Below are 8527 nucleotides of genomic sequence, written 5' to 3' on the forward strand. Positions count from 1 at the left end.
CCATAAGTCGTTACCCTTTGGTTTATGTTGCTCGGTCTTTCTCGAGGTATTTACCTTTGGCGGGCTTGACTCGGCGTCTAGTTGATAAGAGAACTCAGATATAAAATCTGTCACGGCTTGGCCTTTGATCGATGTCCTTAAGATGTACTTGATGTCGTGCTAACTCATCTCCATTGTCCACTAGATCAGTCTACTCGATGCCTCGAGCTTTTACATTATTTTCTTCAAAGGGAAGTTCGTCAGCACATGGATGAAGTGTACCTGCAAATGGGGTTGTAGCTTCTTGGTGGCAACAACAATGGCGTAGGCGAGCTTTTCCATCTTTGAGTACCTTGTCTCTGTGTCGAGTAGTCTCTTGCTTACATAGTATATGGGCATTGTATTCCTCCCTCTTCGTGTACCAATGCCGCCCTGACAACGAATTTAGATACCAACAAATACAGTGCAACTCGCCCTGGGTGGGCTTTGACAATAGGGGGCTGTCCGAGGTGTTTCTTCAGCTCTTGGAAGGCTCTTTCACACTCCTCTGTCTACTTGAAACCTTTCTTCCCCTTCAAGGTCTCAAAAAATGGTAAACACCTGTTCATGGCTTGGGAAACGAACCTGCTAAGCGCGACCATACGTCCAATCAAACTCTATACCTGTTTAATGCCAGTCAGGCTTTTCATGTCGAGCAAGGCCTGAATCTTCTTCGGGTTAGCTTCTATACCCTGTTGGCTTACGATGAAGCCTAGGAATTTCCTGGAGCTCACTCGGAAAGCACATTTCAATTGATTGAGCTTTATTTGATACTTTCTAAGGATGTCGAACATTTCCCCCAAGTGCTCAATATGACTTTTGATGACCTTTGATTTAACGAGCATATCGTCGATGTATACTTCCACAGAATGGCCAATTTAATTAGTGAACATCTTGTTCACCAAGCACTTGTAGGTCGCACTAGTGTTCTTGAGGCTAAATGACATAACCCTGTAACAATAAATTCCACGGTCAGTAATAAAAGAAGTATGTTGTTCGTCGGGCTAGTACATCAGGATCTGGTTATATCCCGAGTACGTGTCCACAAAGCTAAGTAATGCGTTTCTCGCCATTGCATCTATAAGCTGGTTGATCCATGGTAGCAGAAAGTTGTCTTTCGGACAGGCTTTGTTTAGGTCCATGAAGTCAACACAAGTCTGCCACTTGTCATTCGGCTTCTTGACTAGGACTGGGTTGGTGAGCCAGTTTGAGTACCTAACTTCCCTGATGAAGTTGATTTCTAGGAGTTTGTCAACTTCATCTTTGAGTGCTTGAGAGCGTTTTGCATCCATGTCCCTTCTTTTCTATCTTATGGGCGAGCTTGTGGGTCGAGATTTAACCTGTGGCATATCACCTCGAGGCTGATCCCAACCATATTAGTGTGCACCCACGCGAATACATCGAGGTTCTTCTTCAAGAACTCGAACTAGATTATCGACCATCACTCTACTCAAGCTATTGTCGATCTTCAGTATGCGAGTTGGATCCTCCTTGCTAACATATACTCCTTTCAGCTCCTCAGTTGGTCCAGCAGTGGACTCCTCTTTATGGTTGTGAGGATCTATGGTGTCTTCTAGCGGACTAGGGTTTGGATTGGATTCTGCGATGATCATGGTCTTTGGGTGCGGCCAATTCTGTATGGCATTTATAGCCCAATTATAACATTCTTGTGATTCTTTGGTGCAACTCCTGATTGTCGCGACTCCCTCGGGAGTCGAAAATCTCATTGCTTGATAACGCACCAACATGACCATGCTTAAATCATCCAGGATTGGCCTTCCAAGGATGACATTATACATGGTCGGGCAGTTCACCACCAGGAATTCGACCATTATAGTTCTGACCTTCAGTTTGGTCCTCAGAGTTATAGGAAGGTTGATAATACCTTTGGGAACCAGGCTGTCCTCGATGAACCCATGCAGCGGCGAACGACATGCTCGCAAATTCCTTTCTGTGAATCTCATTCCTTAGAAGGCTCCTAAGAAAATAATGTTTGTTGCGCTCCCGTTGTCGACCATAACCCTTAATACTCTTGCATTGTCAATCCTGGCTGCGATTACAATTGCGTCATGATTATGACGAGGAGATGTTTCGCCCTCGTCGACTATGAACCCTACTACCTCGCTTTCCTGTTTGGGCGGCTTCTGTTCACAACTCATTATTCGAGGGACCGAGTTCGTTTTGGCTTCTCAAGCATATTGCTCGTGGGCTCTCCTCAATCTTCCTACTATATTCGATCCTTCGTAAATCATATTCATGAAGTCCTCGTTAGGGTTTGGCAGAACCTGTTGAGCCGGGGTCTATGTTTAGCCTGGGACCTGGTTACTTTGCTCGCCAGGATTCTCTCGAGCTGGTTCTACCTTAACAAATTCTTTTAAATGATCTCTTCTTATCAGGTCCTCAATGGCGTCCTTTAGAGCTCGACAATCATTCATATTATGCTTGACATCCCTATGATACTGGTAATATTTTTGCCAATCTTTTCTTCCTAAAGCCCCCCTTATTCAATCCGGAGCGGGCAACCTCTTTGCCTCTCGGAATACCTCATAGATGTGGGTGATATCTTGAGTAAGGGTGGTGAACTCTGCATACCATGGGAAAGATTGCTTGTGTCCACGGTTATCTACCCTCTGTTTCTTTAGGAATCTATTGCAATCTCTGTCGCTGCGGTCTTGGCCCCCACGCTTATCTGAGGGGCAATCTTGTCTTTTGTCTAGGGCCCCCCACGCCGAGCTCTTGGCTAGTGTCGCTAACGAGCTTTCTACCTATTGGTATTTTATGGCCATCTGGTAGAATTTGGCCAGGCTCGCATGGTCTTTGCTCTGGAGCTCTTTCCATAGCTTCGTGTTAGGTCTGATCCTTGCGATCGAGAGAGTCTGAATGGATTCTTCAGGGGCATTAACAACCTTTGTCTGCTTGTTTTGGAACCTCGTTAAATACGAGGTTAGCGATTCATCTCATTCTTTGCGAATGTTGCTCAAGTAGCTAAGTAGCATTGCAAACTGTCTCCTTGCCTGGAATTGTTATAGATATAGCGTGGAGAATTGTCGACTAATGTGACTGCAAAACATCGGCATTTTGCTAAGTCACTGACCTGGTGGAGCTCCATCAGGTCACTAAAGTTGTCGAGGTGATCTCTAGGGTCTCCTCTCCTGTAGAACTTGCTTTTTGGTGCCTTGAATCCTTGTGGGAGCGGGGCTTGGCAAACTTCCTTTGTAAAGGGGGAACTTACTATTTCTTCTGCCAAGTTGTTCTGGCGAGCTTTTAGATTGTCGAGCATCCTTTGAATGTGATCCAAGTCTTCATTTTGGTTCCCCTGGTTGGCTCTGTTAAGTTGTACCTCAAACAAATGGGTTTGCAAATCTGTTGCTTATGAAGCTCCTTTGATGAGCGCATTGATACGCGAGGTCGAGTCATGATGGCTAGGTTGGTAGGTGTTATCATTCTCGTCGATGCATTGCTCGTGACATCAGTCATAACTAAAACGTCGGTCATTGGTAGATTGACGCACATGGCTCGCTTCACGACCCTACAAAGATCGATCTTGTCTTGGGCGTGGGTTTAAACCAGCATGCTGGCGCTGGGGATACCACCGAGCTTTTTGGTGGTGTCTATCGCCTTTGCTTTCCCTCAATGACTGCTTCACCGATTGCCTCCCAATGTTTGTTTTCCCAGGGACTCTCGCTCATGCGTGAAGAGCTGCTTGCGAGGTTGGCGGTGTTGATCGCCCCCTAGCAGCGACGAAACAGACTGTCGGCCTGTAGAATTCATACCTGTTGGGGTAACGTTGGTGAAACGTGGTTGGTCGGGGTTCTAGGCGACTGGTTGTTGGTTCTTCAGCTCAGCCACGTTCTGTTGCACTGCCTATGCAACCATTGTTCTGATAATCTCCATCAGCTAGCTGTTCTCAAGATTTGATGTCCTTGCCCCTTGATTGTTTGCGGTGTGCTGAGCTGGCGGCACTGGTGGTGGGCGTCCAGTGTTCTTTTGGTGCACCTCCTAGTGGTCGATTTCCATGTTCTCATGATTTTTGGTGGTAGCTCTTGATCTGGTGAACACCATTTTGGCCTTGTGACAAGTAAATCGCGGTGAACGTTTATCGGGATACTAAAATACTAATAAACCTACCTTCAAAATTCTAATAAAATAAAAACAAAAAAGTACACTAAGAGTTGAGACGATACTAAAATACCAATAAACTTACCTCCAAAATTCTAATAAAATTATTAATCACAAAAAATCTTATCTCCAAACTCAAAACATTAAATATTCCAATCTTTTCAAAAAGCTACTCCAAGAAACTTTTATTCATTAACATTTAACGTGCACTGTAATAAAATGTCAACTCGGTAAGTAAAAGTCAAATATGATATAAGTTTTTTATAACATTTAATGTGCACTGTAATAAAATATTAACAGAAATTCGGATACCAAAATAGTTACTAGACCTCAGAGATGATGCTAGAAGATTATTATGGAGTTTAGGCATGTGAGAAATTATGATAGCTGACCTATATGGAAACCAATCAACATAATGATAGATCGAATTTATTGTTAAGGCCCTACTCTTATCTCACACACACTTACACCCACACATCTTCTAACATCATTTAAAAGGGCCAGTGAAAATAAAAACACATTAAGAACATAAATGAAGACAATATATGAGATTGTTTGCTATTCTTACCATTATCAAAATATTACGACACCCTTAAGGTTGAAGGAAGGTTTAAAAGTACGAAGGAAACATGAAAGAAATATGCGAGAGAGAAATATGAAGAGAGAAATGTAAGAGATTTTACACAAGAGAACAATGTAAGAGCAAGAGCAAGAGAAATATACAAGAGATTTTTTATTTTTTATTTTTTTTGTACATTTATTAACCTTGCCTACAATATTTGACTCTTATATCGTATACGGGAGATATTGCACTTGAGTTGGCAAACTGCCATTTAGTCCATGTCTATTTTATAGATAAACATAAAGAACATAAATATTTATTTTAAGAAACACAGAACTTTAATCATCTGACAAGTTTGTACCGTGCCACGATTCTTCATCTTGGAAATCGAGACAGCCCATTGCTTGAATCCAATTAGCAAGATTTGTCAAGAAGATGAACCTAAATGAATATCCGGAGAAATGTCTATAGACTGAGATGGCTACCCTGCAGAGGTACTTGGTGCATGCATGTACTGTTGTCGTCTGGATTTATGAAAATAGTAATCACGAGACTGCTAAAGCTCTTCTTCTTACACAATATCTGGCTGAGAATTTGGGTACCGCCATTTTGGAGAGTTTGAAGTGTCATTTAATTCAGCAGTAATGGAACTCATGCAATTTTGTTTAGCCTGGAGTAATTTCTCAGCGTGCGCTGGAGGAAAGCATTCCCATGGGGCATCATCATGAAAAGATGGTCATATCTCATCTGGAATCATCTGATTTTTCTAAAAAAAGATCTTCTAAATTGACCTAATCTCAACAGGATGGTCAAACATATTATGCATGCGATCGTATGGATAAGACCGATGAAATGTGACTTGATGTTGTGAAAAATATAGGCTATTGGATCTGATGGAGTGATGTCTATGAAAAAACATGATAGACCATGCCATTTGGGTGGACAGATGACCTTTGTATTGAGCAAGTTGATAAGCAAGCACAGACTTCCATTTTTCCAAGGTTTTGAACCATTTCAGAATAGTCATCAAACAGTGTAACTTAGAGGTCAAGGATGATTGATATTGGGAAATCATTTTCAACATATAATGAACCGGGAATTGAATTGCAACGTGGTACTGGTGTAACATATACCAAAAGAACCATAATAATTATTCTGGAAATATGATATCTGGACCCGAAGGTAAACAAAGGATTTTTGAAAATGGGTAATCTGGATGGACACCTAACATATCATACATGGACTGTCCACATTTTCAATGCATTGGATCTGATAAGAGAACATAAAGGTGGTGGCATTTTCATCAATGGTACAAGTTCGAACAAGGTCATCGAATTCAAGAGGTGTATTTGGCATATGGTTTGGTAAAGAAGAGGATGAACAAGAATCGGTCTGGGTTATTGGTTGATACATGAAACATGGAAGTGGTTTGGACCTAGGGCTCATGAAACAAACTTGTTTAGTTTTAGGTCTGGATAAATAATCTGCAATGGTATTGGTGTGACCTTTGATATGCTAGACGATGAAAGAATACTTATGTAATATCCCACTTGAGGTACGTGTTTAAGATTTGCTGTATTAGTTAAAAGTTTATTGTTTCAACTTTAATTGAGTTTGTATGTTGAGTTGGTTGATTAGTTGCTTTGGAATTGGTGGAGTTTTGGTGAAGTTGAAAATCCAATCTTCGCCGGGGCGAAGAATAAGCTTCGCCGCGGCGAGGAGGAGGAGTCGCACCACGGGTAGGTTCTGCCCTATTTCGCCGAGGCGACGAAAAATGCTTCACCACGGCGACGAGCCTAAGACAAAGATTCTTGAGTTTTCTAGAGAATTCTTCTTTTGGGACACAATGACCATTCTACCCCTAATTAGTAGGAAAAGTGGGGAGTAAAATGAAAGGAAATTTGTAGAGATTGTGTTTGGATGGGGGTGTATTGGTAAAGAATCAAGGATATAGATGGAATTTCCAAGGAAGAGCAAGGGCAAAATGGAAAGAATGCTTATATTATGCACAAAAAAGGGTTAAGTGTAGAGAAACCCTTTATTTCTTCATTCCACCTCTTCTCCATTTGCCTATTTTCTCTCAATTTCTCCATCCAATCTTCCAAGATTTCTAAGGGATTTAAGAGGGGTTTTGTGTAAAGATTTCATCTAAAGCTTTCTAAGGTAAGAATTCATGCTTTAGATGTGAATTTCTTAAAATATAGTGAAGTCTTTTAGGTTGTTGCTGTCCTTGTGGTTGTTTTGAGTTGTAGAGAGGAGACAAGACCACAAAGGGAAGGAAAAGTGCTAAAGGAGTCATCTTTGCACAAGGTAAGTAAATCCAACCAACTTGGTTTTAAAACAGCTTTTTGTGTAGAGATGTATGCATGATCAGTATGTAGTAATGAATGAGAAAATTGAGTTGAGATGAGTAGCTATTTTTGTAGTTGTTGGATATTCCATGTATAGAAGTGTTTTAATGTGTATTGAGAATGGAATTTGAGATAGTTTGAGAGATGTTGTGTAACCTTTTTGGAAGTGCCTTCCTTGACAGGGTTTATGAGTAATGGGGGATTTTTTCCCCATTTTGGATGGCTAGAGAATGAAGTTTAGTAGTAATTTTAGTAGAGTGTTTATATGCACAATTTGTTTGAGGAAATGCCTAAGTGAAATCTGCCTTGTCACTGCCGTAACTTTCTAAGTGATTTTTGGGTATCTTACGGTTTGAACTGGGCTGAGATTAAACAGAGAAGTTGTAGCCCTGTTTCTAAGCTTTGAAACGAGACAGAATCGTAGCCAATCAGAGGTGTATAATGAAAGTTTGGTCTTTTTAGTGTGACCTGTACAGAATAACGGTTTTGAGGAAATCTTGTAGTTGGCTTTTTATTAGTGCATTAGTGAGCATGAGCTAGTTCTACACAATTGTTATGCACTTAAGCAGTAAGATGTAGCTTGAGATATAGTAGAGAATGTGAGTATAAGCTACTTTAAGAGTTAAGAGATAGAATAGGTTGTGCGATGGGGAACCCGTGAGTAAGGGTAGAGTATTCCCCATGTACGCCGCATTGAGAAAGCGGCATGAGTATCAGATAGAGAAGTGGTGTAGCCCGTGAGATGCATGCGGATGAGGGCTATACCCGAGTACCCGAGAGAGAGATTATAGACTCACATGGCCAAGGGTTCCGAATCCATGCATACCGAGTCCGATCGGCTAGATGAGTAGAGGTCCGTAGAGTGGGAGCGAGTCCGGCCGTGCCCCCGGTAAGATGGTCGTGATTTTGAAGAGTTAGAAAAAGTTCTAAGGGAAAGAGAAGAGAAAAACAGAGAAGTACCCAAAGAGAATTGAATAAGGAGTTGTAAGGAAGAATTAGAGAGAAGTTACGGGATAGCATGAGTAGAGGATTTACTTACTGAGCATTATTTTAGTGCTCACCCGTTGTTTTCCTATGTTTTGCAGGACCTAGGTGAGGACACTGTTGGATGGACGTCGGCGTTTGAGAAGGAGTGGTTACACTGTCCCTTATGTTTTTGACTTTTGTATATGTTTACATTTTGTGTAAAAATGTGTATGTTTGTAAAGGTATGTATTAGTTTAATAAAGAAAAATTTGGGCCCATTTTCTTTATGTTATTTTATATGTATTTCATTATAAGTTTTTGAGGAGTAGTGGCTATCAACTTACTAAACCATCTACCCATCGAAGTAATTGTTGATGTGGGACCTTTTTCTTGTTGAACTCGATCATTTGATCAAAGGACTTCATTTCTTTTTCAACAAAGAAATGATGTCCAACATGATGGAATTCAAAACTTTTAATAGCATTTGTTGCTGCTAATACTCCTTGAAAGT

This window comes from Pistacia vera, unplaced genomic scaffold (genome assembly GCF_008641045.1).
Source record: "Pistacia vera cultivar Batoury unplaced genomic scaffold, PisVer_v2 Contig838, whole genome shotgun sequence".
Taxonomy (NCBI): Eukaryota; Viridiplantae; Streptophyta; class Magnoliopsida; order Sapindales; family Anacardiaceae; genus Pistacia; species Pistacia vera.